The 16051-nt window shown below is 33.1% G+C and overlaps 1 pseudogene; it reads right to left on the bottom strand.

The window, feature by feature from the left end:
- Positions 1–10459: 10459 nt before the first annotated feature.
- Positions 10460–11112, bottom strand: LOC143388048 (tropomyosin-like; annotated as a pseudogene).
- Positions 11113–16051: the final 4939 nt, after the last annotated feature.

Here is a 16051-nt window from a genome sequence, read left to right as displayed (position 1 = left end):
AAATTACAAAGATCCAACACACACACACACACAATATATATATATATATATATATATATATATATATATATATATATATATATATATGCTTTTTGGCTATTATATTTGTTATAGGCACATAATGTATATATAAACACTGGATAATGGATGAAATTTGCCTATATGACAAAGTTTATGACTCGAAGTATTAGAAACCTCACCATGGTGTAGGAAATAGTGATGAAAACTGATCAGTAGACCTACTTTGCTAAACTCCCCAGCAGTAGGGAAGAAAAATAAATTATAATTTTTACAGCAAATGGATGTAAAATAGGTATAAAATACCTAAAATGTAGTAGCTGGAGTTTGCCATGAAAAACAATAAGTTTTATAATTTCACAAAGCTTGGAAGTTATATGGACAGAATCAAGAAAATGCTTTTAATGCTTTGTCAACTCGTCATTATTTTAAAATGATAAAGCCTTTCTGACAAATACAAAATTTGACAATTCTTCATATAGGTGTTATTTGAACAAAAAATTATCTTTTCAAATATCATGTGATTAAATAAGGTTTCCACTCAAAAGTAAGGGCATGAAGAAATTGAGTAAAAGAAGGGTCACTTATATACTTGTGGCCAGAATTCTCAGTTTAGATATGATTAAAACTCTTAAATTCATTAAATCCATTGGTGTCATGGCTATATTTAGGGAGTATCTCCATGTATACTTCCTGTGTAATGAATGAGTTCTATAATAAATGTACATTATATTGAGAACCCAAGTATTCAGGCAAATGTCACCATAGCTATGTGAAACTCTGTACATGTGTGCTTCTCCCCATTGCTAGTAACTGCAAAAAGCCCAGAATTCAAGAATTCTTTTATTATCATGAAAGATCATGGCTTTAGAGGAGGAAGTTTATCTGTGTTAATAAAGTCAACAATCCTGGGAAATAAATAAACCACATGGTATAAGGTTTATTTATTTAAATGAGTTAAACATGTCCAAAAAGTATGAATGCATTACAAAAGAAGAGATCTCAGAAAAGGAAAAAAAGATGTGATCCTGAAATATCTTGCCTCATTTTGTACTGAAATATGAGGAAACAAAATATAACTATTAGGCCCATTAAAATAATGTAAGACCTCCAAATAACATCAGTTCTATGTCCATGGACTCAACTGTGAATTAAAAATAATTGTACATCTATAACACCAATGACTCGGGAGGCTGAGGCAGAAAGCTTGCAAGTTCAGGGACGCCTGGGAAACTTAGCAAGAACTTGTTCAGAATAAAAACGTAATAAAGGGGTCTGGAAATATAAGTAACTGGTAAAGTGCTCCTGGTTCAATCTCTAGTACCAAAAGAAAGAAAATAAAGAAGGGAAGGAAGGGAGGAAGGAAGGAAAAAGGAAGGAAGAAAGGAAGGAAGGAAGGAAGGAAGGAAGGAAGGAAGGAAGGAAGGAAGGAAGGAAATATCCTAGAAAATATTTTTATTCATAATGAACATGTGCAGTTTTCTTTCCTGTTACTTTTCCCTAAGTAATGCAATATGACAATGACATACATGACATTTGCCTTTTCTTTTTTTTAAGGTGTTATAAGTAATCTACAAGTTTATGACTAGAAACTGAGAAAGACTGAGAGGAAGTAGGTTCCCAGAGGTGTGTGTGTGTGTGTGTGTGTGTGTGTGTGTGTGTGCCCGCGCATGTCACATGCATGTGTTATTGCAAGTTGAGCCCAGGGGGTACTATACCACTGAGCTAGATATCTGACCTTTTTTAATTTATTCATTTTTATTTTGAGACAGGATCTTGCTAAATAGCCGTGGTCAGCCTTGAACTTGAAAATCTCTTGTCTCAGCCTCCCAAGTTGCTGAGATTGCAGATATGTACCACCACTCTAATTCCCTTTGTTTTTCTTTACAACAGCAGCACAAACCCATAAGACATATTTCTATCACCTGATTAACTGATTCTAAAATTTATCTGAATAAAAATTTCTGTCTATATCATACAATAAACACTTCAGTACATACTTATTATACAATTGTAAGTTTCCCCAAAAAACAGGAGAGAAAATTCTTTGTGTTCTAGTAATGAGAAATGGTGTTTTTAAGTTGAAACAAACAAATATGCCATGCTAGGTAACTGTGGGAGGCCATCCTCACACATGATTTGAGTTACTTCCCTGGCTGGGTGACAGGAGCTTAGACACAGCTGTGTTAGAGCTTTCCCCACCCTTTCCCAGGTCCAAAGGCTTGTCCCTGTAGAGGCATGTCTGGCCACTGCCCCAAAGACCCAATCGTCACCCCTGATCTTGGGATTCTGCCCCCCTTAACCTTCATTGGATGGGATTTTCCCTGGAATTATTTGTTCCCCAATAAAAGCCCACTCCCTGGCATTCTCTCTCTCTCTCTCTCTCTCTCTCTCTCTCTCTCTCTCTCTCACTAGCCTCTTCAGTAAACCTCCCTAGCATGGCATACTTGGCAACACAAATAGCAATTCTTATATAATGCAAAATTGTTATCTTTGGTTTCTATTTGTCTTGTGCAATGTAACTTGCCAGAGATTGATTGTCTAGATGTTAATAATCATTCTCCAACTTGTACTGAACTAGGTAATTTTGACCCCCTTTCTTACTGCTTGCTTGCTGCTATACCAACCTGGAAAGTCCTGTGGGAAATACCAATGTACCCATTGCATCGTCTCGATAAATTCACAATTCATCTTCTGTACCTTCTCGCTTGCAGCTACCCAGATGTGGTGTTTGGCATTAAGTATCCTAAAATGTTCAGACTCAAGGCTGTTCCTTCTAGAGACAATTGTGGGTCCTGCCGAGAGTACTCACTGGCTGGCTGGCTGAATAAAGACTCTTCAATTTGGACTAAACTGGGACTGAGTGTGTTCTCTGAGGGACCTGCCCCACAACAGATACACACACACACACACACACACACACACACACACACTCACACATACACACACGATTGAAAACCTGGAGAACTCATCAGTAAATTAATTAATAATTAAATTAATTGTGAAGGTGGTTTACACAGAGTAAAGATGAAGTACTATTTTAAAAGCAATGTCCAAATGATCAGGAAATATATAGTTCTAGTTTCACACAGATTTCTTGAGAGAACTTTTAAAATGGAACCAGTTACAGAGTTTATGCTAATGAAACATTGTATTTGGTGGGTGGGTCAGAAAGCCAAAACCCAGATGGTAACTTGTGTGGGGGATAAGCCAGAAAAAAGAAAGGAAAGTTTAAATTTCCATGTGATATTCATGAAATTTCTCTAAGGAAAAAAAAATCCCTAATTTATAAATGTATTTGTAGAAAATAGAAAAATAGGAATCACTTTGTAGCAATTTTCAGAAGATCATTATTATTATCCTATCAAAACTGCATTTTAAAAATGTAATATATTCCAAGTTTTCTAAGGAATCTCCATACTGCTTTCCATATTGGCTGCACCAATTTACAGTCCCACCAGCGATGTGGATGCACCTTTTACCTCACATCCTCGATAACATTTATCGTTTTTTGTATTCTTAATAACTGCCATTCTGACTGGCATGAGATGAAATCTTGGAGTAGCTTTAATTTGTGTTTCTCAAATTGCTAGAGATGATGAACACTTTTCCATATATTTGTTGATGAAACATATATCTTCTTCTGAGAACTATCTGTGCATCTCCTTAGCCCATTTATAGATTGGGTTGTTTGTTTTTGTGGTATTGAGTTTTTTGAGTTCTTTAAATAATCTGGAAATGACTGTTCTATTTGACATGTATGTGGCAAAAATTTGCTTCCAAAATGTAGGGTCTTTCTTAACATCATTGATTGTTTCTTTTGCTGAGAAGAAGGCTTTTCAGAAGTTTGCGTTCATCCCATTTATTAATTCTTGATTTTATTTCTTGTGCTTTAGGAGTCTCATTAAGGAAGTCAGGGTCTAATCTGACATGATGAATATTTGGGCCTACTTTTTCCTCTATTAGGCACTATGTCTCAGGACTAATTCCTAGGTCCTTGATCCACTTTGAGTAGAGTTTTATGCATGGTGAGAGATAGGGATTTATTTTCACTTTGCTGCATATGGATTTCCAGTTCTCCCAGCACCATTTGTTGAAGAGGATATCTTTTCTCCAATGTATGTTTTTGGTGCCCTTGTCTAGTATGAGATAATTGTTTTTATGTGGGTTTGTCACTGTGTCTTCTATTCTGTACTATTGGTCCATATGTCTGTTTTGGTGCCAATATCATGCCATTTGTATTACTATAGCTTTGTAACATAGTTTAAGATTTTTTTATTGTGATAATTCATGCTTCATTCTTCTTGTTAAGTATTGCTTTGGCTTTCTAGGTCTCTGATGAATTCATGTGAATTTCTTCATTGCTTTTTCCATTTCGATAAGAAATGATGTTGGGATTTTAATTGGAATCATTTTTAATCTGTATAATGTTTTAGGTAGCATGACCATTTTGACAATATTAATCAATATTGTCAAATATTAATCATCCAAGAGCATGGGAAATCTTTCCATTTCTAAGGTGTTCTTCAATTTCTTTCTTTAGTGTTCTGTAGTTTTTATTATAGAGGTCTTCTACCTCTTTTGTTAAGTTGATTTCCATTTTTTTGAGGCTATTGTGAATGGGGAAACTGTTTTATATATACACAGTAAAATATTACTCAGGATAAAAGAGGATATAACTATGGCTCTTACATGTAAATGGATGGAGTTGGTTATATCCAGCTACATGAAGTAAGCCAATCCCCACAAAACAAAGGACAAATGATCTCTCTGAGAAGTGAATGCTGATCCTTCAGTGGGAAGGGAGAGGCCTGGGAAAAAAAGGGAGGGAGAAGAGGGAGGGTGCATGGGAGGAGAAAAAATAGTGGAATGAGATGGACATCATTACCCTTGATTCATGTATGATTGCACATATGGTGTGACACTACATTGTGTACAAACATAGAAATGTAAACTTGTGCTGCAATTGTGTACAGTGAATCAAAATGCATTCTGCTGTCATATATACCTAATTAAAATAAATAAATCAATTTTTAAAAAAGACAAAAACTACAATATACTGGACAAATTTTCTATGTTCTTATATATAAAAAGAAATCTAAACTATTGAAAATCTTTCTACTCTAATATAATCTCTAAATTCATGCTAATATCTAACCAAATGAAACAGCATTTTTGAAGGAACTGAATGAATGTATTCTAAAATATATATGAAGGTGTATAGAAAAATCTGGCAACAACGAACAAAGAAAAATGCACCTGTTAAGAGGTCTTATGTATTTCATAGCTGAAGTCATCTTTAACTTGTAATAACAAAAAGAGAAAAATAAATGAATAAAATATAACAGATATAATATATATGCACATATTATAAATATATATATATATATATATATATATATATATATATATATATGGATATCTTATATATCAAAAGGTTTTTTGTAAGTCAGTGAGAAAAAGTTAGATACTTAATAAATTATGTTGGGAAAATTGGCTAATTCTCTGAAACCAAAATAAATTAGTTCTGTAATTTACTGAATTATATAAAATAAATATAATGAAATGTATATACATATATATATATATATATATATATATTATATATAAAGTATATAAATATATGTAATAAATATATATGTATAAAAATAAAATCCAGGTATATTATTAACTTAAAAGGAATAACTGAAAATTAATGTGAAAATATTTCATATCCAAGACTCCCAAAATGAAAATCATGATGGGTCTTTTTAATCACTATTAGTAAATGAGTTTCTAATCTGAATGAGATGGAAAGTCACAAAATAATTTATTTTGGTTTCAAAGGGAACACTGTATCTGCAGTGTTGAGAATAAATTCTAGTGAAGCGGAGGTGTTAAAGAACATTAGGTCTAAGGATATCGTAATATTCCAATCAGGAGCTGCATAGCCTGGGTAGTAGCAAACAAGGTTGCATGATGTGATTATTTGTGATAAACAAGGACCCATGATATTTCTAGACGTGTTTATATTGTATGTATGATTAAAAAGTTAAAAGGCAATTTACCAGTTTTTTTGCTAGAGAAACAAAGAATAAGGATGCTGAATGTGGGAAGGCTTCAAGACAAAGTAGGTTTAATAAGAAAAGCAAAAATGCAGTTTAGATTCAATTGATTTCCAAGTCTTTCAATTATATTTATTATTAAATTCTTGAGTTCTTAATATATACAAAATTGGAGCACTAGCCATAAAAAACAATGAAATCCTGTCATTTGCTGCAAAATGGATGGAATCAGAGAACACTATCTTAAGTGAAATCAGCTGCATACAGTGAGGCATGTACCACATGCTCTTTCTCATATATTGTTAGAGTCTGTAAACAAGTCAGGATGGCACCTGGCATTTTGCCAGAGAAATGTTAGAGTCTACAAACAAGTCTGGATGGCACCTGGCAAAATGCCAGAGGGAATGGTTTGTGAAGTAACTCCAGCGAGCCATTAAGTGTGGAGATTTCTAATTGGTTGACTGCTGTATCTAGTTTATGCTAATTAAGATAAGCTGTGTGGAATGTATAAATACCTCTGTTGTCTTACAATAAATGGCTCCCACTCCTGCTGTATCAACATACACAAGTTGTTCGTCACACACACCCCCCCCCCCCGGTTATTTTGTTGTAGCTGGCCTGCAGCAATATATAGAAACTAAAAATTGTTGCTCTGAATGAAGAATAGAGAAAGATGAAGCAGTGATTGTGTGGTTGATGAAGGACTCGGGATATGATCAATGTACATTGTAAGCATGTACAAATGTCACACTGACTTCTTTTAATATGTACAATTAATATCAGTTAATTAAAATGTATTTCCAAGTGGAGATATTTGATTTTGGAGTAAAAAAGTGAAGCAGTGGTTATATAAATTTAGAAATTATTGGAATATATGTAAAATTAATATTGGTAACAAAAAAGATGGAGGGAAGAACCAGAACAAATGTGTTTTATAATCTTTTCAATCAATTTCAATTGAAAAAAAATTATGTATGAATTTAACTTACTTTATTACATGTTATACACAGAATCAACATAATGTAGGTCAATTAAATTCCTTAAATATATATTAATACATAATTTATTTCATGGTTAATTGACTAAAATTACCAAACAGCATCAAAATATATGTGATAGGGGACCACAAACAAACAACAAAATACCTCTTGAGAATTTTCCTGGATATGCCCTAGACTCAGTGTTAGAAAGGATCTTGATTTATAAGATTTATTCAGTGGTGAAAATCTGAAATATTTCAAAAATTAGTGAAATATTAAGGCTCTAGTTAAGATCTCCTGAATCTTATTCCAATATCCTATCTTTCACAGAGAAGAGAACAGATATCTCTAGACATAAAAATGATTTTGGAAATTGAAAATCCATTTGGATTGAGAGGTAAATAATAAATATTAAATTTGAATTTTAATAATCATAAAATTTTAATAACCATGGATTTTAATAACCTTGAAAGTTGATATTCCAACTACAAATATGAGAAACAAAGTGTGCATAAGCTCAAAATAAATTAATGTACTTTAGGGTATTTTAGCCAAATAACAAAATCAAGGGTCATTACAAGCCAATCAATGCTGACATATTAAAACATTACAAATTTCTACCCCTATATATATAATTAATGAATAAATAACCAGGCAGCATCAAAATTTTTAATTCCAGTATCTTTATGACATAAAAAAGTTCTTTAGATGTAAAAGGGTTTGAAAGTATGTGTAACTATACTGGAATTATATATGGTGGAAAATCTGGTTTTACTTACTTAAACAGCTTACAGTAGTGGATTATTCTCTTCTGAAATAATTATACAATTAGACACCAACACATATGGCTTAATTTTCTTTTTGGGATTCATAGTTCATTGGATTCTTATCAATAAAATATGGATTGGTCAAAAGTTAAGAAAGAGAAACTTAAAAAATATTGACATTTAATAATACTTTGGTCTTGAGAGTCTCTTTGAAGTATTTAATCCAATTAAAAAATACCTTTTTGCTAAGAACAGCCACTACATTACAAAGCAGATCTCTGGAATTTAAATTAGATAAAGAATAAATACTATGTTAAGAATTCTTATGATATATGGAAAAAAAAAGCAAAATTACACAAGGCAACTATTGAAAGTGCTGGATAGGTTTACTGTCTGGATTTTGGTGAAAGTGTCTAGGTATTTGCATGGATCTAAATTCATCAATTTGCATACATTAATTATATATGAGAAATATAATAGGAAACTTTGACCATGCACAGAGATTTTCTCTTATTATAGATGCTATTTGGTCATCACATTTTAAATATAAAAAAGGAAACTTTAAACAATACACTTATTTTTGTACATAATATAATCATTTATTATAAATTTTTTCTTCATAACAATTTTTTGTTTTATTTTAGTTTTAATGGCAAATTGTTACATTCTTTATATGGTCTCATATTTTATAATAGCAGGAATTAAAAAGAATAATGTAAAAATTATTCTTAAATTTCTCTCATTATTTTAAAAATCAACCAACTAGAAAACATACATCAACTTGGAGGGAGAGAGGAAAAAAGTAAAATTGTGTATGTTTTATAAATTATTATACATTGCTACAACCTAAAAGGCAACTCTTTCCACTTACATGTTTATCTTTTACTCTACAGAATTTTTTTCTTTTCTTTTTTTGAGGTAATGGTTTTTATTTCAAAAAGATTCTTGTCAATATTCAAAATCAAAATAGTTGCACTATTGTTCTTTTATTCTCCCAATTGGCCCCAAAGAAACCACAAAAAAGGAAAGTATATTTTAAGCCAATAAATTGCAGGATATAGATTTAACAGACTTCACAGAAAGCTCACCTAAAAGTGGAGACTGGGGTTGGGAAAGAAACTTTGAAAGATCAGCAAAATGCCAGACCAGACTGTAGGACTCTCAAAGACAGATAGGGTAGCCAGGTACCTGAATCCCAAAGAAGCAAAGTTTCCAAACATCATAAAATTTAAAGAGTTTTGTACATAAGCTTTCTCTAGCACTGACTGATACAAAGGTATCTGAATCCCAAAGAAGCAAAGTTTCCAAACATCATAAAATTTAAAGAGTTTTGTACATAAGCTTTCTCTAGCACTGACTGACACAAAGCTCAATGAGATGGCACTTCTAGAGATAGCAGCTTCAGAGAAACCTGATGGGATGATGAATGAGATCAGTAGACCTCCCCTGGCCTGCAGTGGCAAAACACCAGTTTTATTGCTAAGTCAGTGGAAAAAACATCTTTTTTGCAAGAAGGCAAGAGAGGTCACCTCAAGGTTAAGGGGCCCACAATCTATTCTGTGAACAGTGGGGAAGTGGATAGAGAAGGAAGAAAAATTTGGTCTCAGACTGAGGCTATGGCTCAGTGGTAGAATGTTAGAGGCTCTTCCAGAACAAAGAAAAGGCAACGTGTCACACTTAGCATGCATGCCAACTCAGTGGTAAATCTCTCCTGACTGTGTTGTAACTCAGTTATGGGTGATGCTTTTGCAACTCTATAGTAGAAGAACATCCAATCAAACTGTTTGTTTATTATCTTATATGGGAGACAAAGAGCTTATAAGAGTTCAGTGCTCAGCTTTCAGGACGAAACTCCACAGAGCCTATGCTGGCACAAAAAGAAACACTGGTTCCTCCTGAATGCCCATGTGCCCCATGCACAAATATCACAAGGAGAGCACTTGCCCAACCTGAAAAAGGCCCTGGATTTAATCCCCAGCACCACAAAAACAAAATGTCACAGAAGTATGATCATCTTTATTTGGTCACAATGAAAAAGAATAAAAAGAATAACGTTATCTCAAGATACTAAAAAAAAAATCTTGAATAGTAGAATACCATGGTTTTATTTTTTGGCAAACTCCTCTTGGAATCACCTTTCTGGTTTGGCTGGTACTTTGTACAGAGGAATTAGATAGTGGAATATTTCTCTACACTTTATTTGTCTCTCAGTAGGGTAGCCCCATTCCTGTTTTTCTTCTCTGTGGAGAAGGCAATATGAATTAGACTGGGAAGTTACCTTCCAAAAGTGAGAACGGAATTAGATTGCTCCTTAGAGCTGTGGAATTATTTGGAATGTTTATGGTTACTCTAAAAACATAAAGTAATTACAAAATATGTACATCAGAATTTGATTTAAAGACACTTCATGTTGTGCTCACATTCCCTTAAATGTTACTTCCAAAGGTGTTCAGCCTGTAGCCCAGCTGGCATTTATGGGAAGAGGCAAAGACAGTTTGGGGGAAAAGACAAGGGTGTGGGAGTACAGGGGATGTCAAGGAGAAAGAAGCCTTCCAGTTGAAGATCAGCCCTCAATTTCAAGGTCAGCTTTGGTCTGGCTGGCCCCACAGGCAGAGCATGTGAAGCAGCCTCGGGCCAGGCCTGGGGAGGTCTACATCTTATTGAGTTCAAGCAGAGTCTGGTTCAGTATCATTTCTGTACAAACTTGCTAATCTTTTGTGAATATCAGTTTATCTTTCAAATCATCAATTGTCTTTTCTACTTGGGCAACAGAACTCTCAGCAAACTCAGCAGTGTTCTCTGCCTCCTTGAGCTTATCAGTAAGAATCTTTATTTCTTCCTCATGTCAATCTTGGTTTTTAAGAATACTTTTCTTTAGTAGCCCTCAGACACATCATTCTGATCTGCTCATCCACTTCTTGGAAAGGAGACTCTGCAAGCTCACCTGATTCTTCTGCCATTCCAAATCTTCTTCAATAATCATTAACTTACAAGCCCCCTCTTCGTACTTCCTATCCACTTCATCTGCAATGTTCTTAGGTTCTTAGAGTTGGATTTCCTGGGTTCCATCTTTACTTCATAGTTCAGGGCCTTATTTTCAATAACTTTCATACCTCTCTCACTTCGGGGCAGTAGCTAGGCACTCTTGGGCAAGGTCCAACTCCTCTTCCTCCAGATAAAGGAGGCTACCACAGCCTCAGCCTTTTCCTGGCCAGCTTTCTCCATCTCCTCAGCATCCTCAACTTGCTGCTGCAGAACCTGGATCTTGTGCCTCACCTTCTCTACTGTGGTCATCCCTGCCATGGTGCCATCTTGTCACTTTTTGATATCTGCCTTCTACCTCCTCCACTCAGATTGGCAGCCAATTTTTTTCTACTGTTAAATTATAAATTGTGTAATTCATATAGAATTTTAGACATACTATCAATCCTTAGAAGTAAAAGGCATTTAACATCTTCAATCCTACATGCTTTAAAAGATAACTTCCAAAGTTTTCTGGGTGGAAATTGTATTTAAAACAACTTTTTGTTCAGTATGATTAAATCATAATTATCTTTATGGACACTTAAATAAATTTTAACAGTGACAGAGTAACACTTTTGAATTCTAAAAAATTTAAATGATATTGTTTCTGCTTTGTAATTCTCAGATTTGTAAATAAAAATCATATGATGAGAACTATTTGAGTGATTATTTTTGACATGTGTAATGTAAAAATACAAAGTAGAAGAGTATAAGATAAATGGATATCTGAAATCTGAGCTTTAGAAATTAGTGGAAGTTGCCTACCAAAATGAGAGATTTATAATAGCTAAGTCATTCCATCTTTTAATTTAAATTACCCTATATTAAATAATCAAATGTATTTTAAAAATGCATACAATATTGTTCTGTAGAATTGATTTAGCATGGCTTAAAGTATACTTGCATCAAATAATACTCAAATTTTCCCATTGGAAATAATAGTTGTTTCAATTGTGTATAAGCAGTACCAAATATTTCAATCATCTGCTGAAAACCTGCCCTATAACCTGCCATATGTAGGTAGTAGAAAATTCCCATTTGGTTGCACACTTAATGGCTCTATTCCCTTAGAATTTAACTCCCAAATATTTGTCCAACTTATCTTCACAAAATGGTTTAAACATGCATCATATGTAAGATTGTTCCTAAGAATCCTGAGAAGCACTAAATCCCCATTTAGTTCTACAATTCATATGAATTTCACATGAGAGGCTAGCTACCATAAGTGGGTTAATGATTTAACCATCTGAGTTAAAGTACTCACCTAAATTTGTTCAACTCCTTTCAAGTCTGGCTTTGTCTTCCTATGATCTGGAGTCTTCTTTTGAAACCTAATCCTCTTGTTGAATAGTTAAGTCCCAATGTCAATGCTCATTTAGGCAAATTTCCTACCACTACTTTTGCTTTTTCCATTATGTCTAATGTAATATCACTCTGTAATTTGGATCTTCCAAATACAGACCACCCACATTTTATTTTGGTCTGGGAATGCTTTTTATATTGCTCTTGCATCCTTGACTTTTGTCTTTCTCATATTTTTCTCATGTATTTATTATAATCGTTAGTTGTATGTTTTTTCAACAAAACTTTTTCAAATAGGTGTGTATGATTTCTAAATTAGAGACTTTTTGATTTTGACTTAATGCTCTAAATAAACATTTTAAGGCATCACATAGTGGCAAATTTGAGGAATATTCATTGAGTTGGTCATATTTAATAAGTCAAAAGTGAGTTATTAAAATTGAAGAACATAATAATCAAACAACAGAATGTTTAATTCCACCTGCATGTAACTGTCTGTCTAGTTAGAAACTTACCCTAGTTATACTCACTTTCCTATGTACAAAATTATGATCATATGTTCTCTAATTCTAAAAAAAAAAAAAGTTTTTCTTCATTTGTTTTGTTTGTTTTATACTGCTGGAGATCAAACCCAGAAACTCATGATTACCTTATTAAGCAAGTGCTGTACCACTGAGCTACAATCTAAGCCACATCCAATCAAGCCACATTTATTTTTCTAAAAGTTTCATTCATATGTATATCTGTGTCTCTCAAAACTGCACTTAGGTAACTTTTAAGTCATATTTTTTAATGTTACTTTATTAGTGAGAATAAAACTTTTGTTCCAGAACTTATTAATATATAAACAGAAGCATATTTGATTTCTTATTCTTCAATATGTTCTTAGCAATCAAAAGGATATTTTAAATTCGTATTTCGATCTCTAGAAAGTATCAATAAATATTTTAATAGTGAAAACTACATATGTATTATTTATTTTTTAACTCTGGTATTTCCATATAAGCTGCTAAAAAATGTATGTTTATTAAATTTTACCACTTATCTTCTACTGTGTTTGTTAAAGCTCTTTAGTTCACTGGCCAGTTTGAGGATTCAATATGGAATTCAGTCAGCTTTTCTGAACTTCTCAAGAATGCAAAAGTGCTATTTATTTGAATTTTGCTAATGTTTTCACAGAGTCAATGAGATTAAAAAAAAAAGAAAAAATTGCTGTTTGTGATTTTTGAATCAGAAAGTTTCTGGCACTGAAAAATGAAGAACCATTCCTTGAATTCTGTCAAGATCCTAACAATGCTGAACTATTAACACTAAATCATTTTGAGCCAAACTTCCTTTCCTAACATTTGATTTCTTTCCTGAGATGATGTGTCAAAAAATGTACAGACACATTTCCAAAGAAAAAAAGGAGGTGTGAATTTATTTTTCTAAAGGACCATAACTATGTTTGGAGAGTTCAAATGTGTAAAAGTACCAAAGGGTTTTTTTAAAGAAATTTTTATTATTTGGGACCTTTTGAGTTCTATGTTGAAATTCTGATATTACTAAAATTATCTCTTCTATGAGTTTTTGTTGTTGTTGTTGTTGTTTTGTTGTGATGTGTTGTTTTCTTTTCAATCTTTGGATGTTCTATTCTGTGCTTAATAAACCCAATACAAAGCTCTGTGCTTATTATTACCAAGCACATCCCAGTTCTATCAGGAAAAAAAACAACTTTTAAGACAATATAAAGGAATTTATGTGTGTGTGTGTATATATGTATGTGTGTGTGTGTTTGTGTGTGTGTGTTTGTGTGTAAAAGTACTTTAAACACCATTTTACCACCGTTCTGAGGCCATTTAAAGTTCTCTATATTCTGAGTAGTTCCAGAACAGCAATCAAGTGGAAATGACAGTGACTGACAATTACAGAAGAAATAAAATGTCTTCCAGAAGTGCACAGAGACCTGTGGACCTCAATCAACTGAACTACAAATCCATTAAGTGACTTAATTTTGTGTATCCAACTGTGAGATATACTTACCACTACACTGACAAGAGCTATAGATAATAAATGCAGCCTGTAATACAACTCACCATGTGAGAAGTGTGTTCCTCATGCTGAATAATCTGTGCTTTCCAATACCTCTTGTAGACAAAAACTGAGAAAGTGTCACACAGCTTAAAGAATGGAAAATAGGCTCAGTTTCATGGCTAATACTATCACTAGCTTCAAAAGAGATTCAAATTCAAATCGTGTTAATCACAAAATTTAAATATTCTAAACAGTAAACTCTTATAAAATATATTTTAGTTGTTAATGAACCTTTATTGCATTTATTTATATTTGGTGTGGATAATTCAACTCAGTGCCCCCAAAATGCTAGGCTAGCACTCTACCACTGAGACACAGCCCCAGCCCCAACAGTATACTCTTGAAATGAAAGAGTGAGTCTCTTTTTTTTTTAACTTATAGATGAATGCACAGTAACTTTATTATTTTTATTTGGTGCTAAGGATCAAACCCAGAGCCCCACATAAGTGAGGCAAACTGTTGTGGTGTAAAGTAATCAATAAAATCAGTAAGAGTATAAGATAGAAGTTATAAATTAGTAAAAAATATAGATTATAGAAATGATAAGTTAGATAAGGCAATTATAAAGCAAGAACTGTCATAGACAAGCCTAACTCTCTATTTTGTTGCCTTCTATTTAAAAAAACAAACAAACAAAACTGTTATAAGAGCTGTTTCTGAGAAACTGAAATGAAAGCTGTTTTCTTATAATATATTGTTTTCTGTACTTTGTACCCCACAAGATGTACTGAACCCAGGATATGGTGGTCTTGGTGACCAAAGACTTTGAAGTAGATTTTTGATCCAGCTAACCACCTGCTGAAACTCAAGATAGGATTGTCTAACACCAGCTCAAACCCAATATGTAGTTAACTGAGTTGCAAAGCTGATCACTTTTTTTCTAGCTTCTGTGACTGGCTTGCTTGCATGATGAGTTGTGGCTTTCATCTATTAAGTTCCTAGGATACAGGCCAGGAAGATGCTGTTCTCCCACAGAGCTTCAGTCTCTATGGGCGGGTGACAGTCCCTGCCCTGATAAATAAAGCTTTCACTATTTGAATTTGGACTTAAGAGTGTTTTCTGAAGTGGCTCCCCATAACACAAATGCTTTACCATTCAGCCACAGCCCAAGCCCGAGAGTGAGGTCTTTTCACATTAATATCAATTTTAAAATAGGCAAGATCACTAAAAAGTTAGAGGTAAGATCAACTTTAATTTTGAAACAAATTTACCCAAATTCCATGTGCTTTAGAGATTTGAACATTTTAGAAATGAGGCATTTTTCAATGCGTACAAAACATATACTATGATTTACACTAAAATTTTCCATTGATCATTTTCCTTTTTCTTTTTAAAATCACATGCAAAACTCATTTTCTTACCAATTTAATGACTACAATGAAAATAAAATAATTCATTCACTCATCCATACATTCTTTGGCAGATATTCATTGAGACACAGCTGTGTGTCAGGGGTTTGTAGGAGAGGCAAGTTTGAAAGAATCCACATGAACACCTAATACAACTTCAAGAGAGTAATATTAAAAATGACAAACTTCATTATACAATAGAATTCAACAGTAAATAAAATTTAAATTTCAAGACTCTGTTTGTTCATTCACATGTAGTTTCCAGTAGAAATAAATATAGAGAGATGAAAAATTTTCTTTTTTCATCAGTAAATTTTCATTAATAATTTTATATGATGAATGTGTCTTAGTCTTAAGTTAATTCATTTGTCTATACTCCCAATAAGTTTGCTCTACAATTTTAGCAATTATCATTAATTTTTACCTCAAAATCTGTAAAATCCAGAATTTATTTTAATCTACTTTGGCAGTATAATTGCTGAAAGAAAAGCCAA

Source organism: Callospermophilus lateralis, unplaced genomic scaffold (assembly GCF_048772815.1).
Source record: "Callospermophilus lateralis isolate mCalLat2 unplaced genomic scaffold, mCalLat2.hap1 Scaffold_103, whole genome shotgun sequence".
Classification (NCBI taxonomy): Eukaryota; Metazoa; Chordata; class Mammalia; order Rodentia; family Sciuridae; genus Callospermophilus; species Callospermophilus lateralis.
This window is presented reverse-complemented; position numbering and strand designations above follow the sequence as displayed.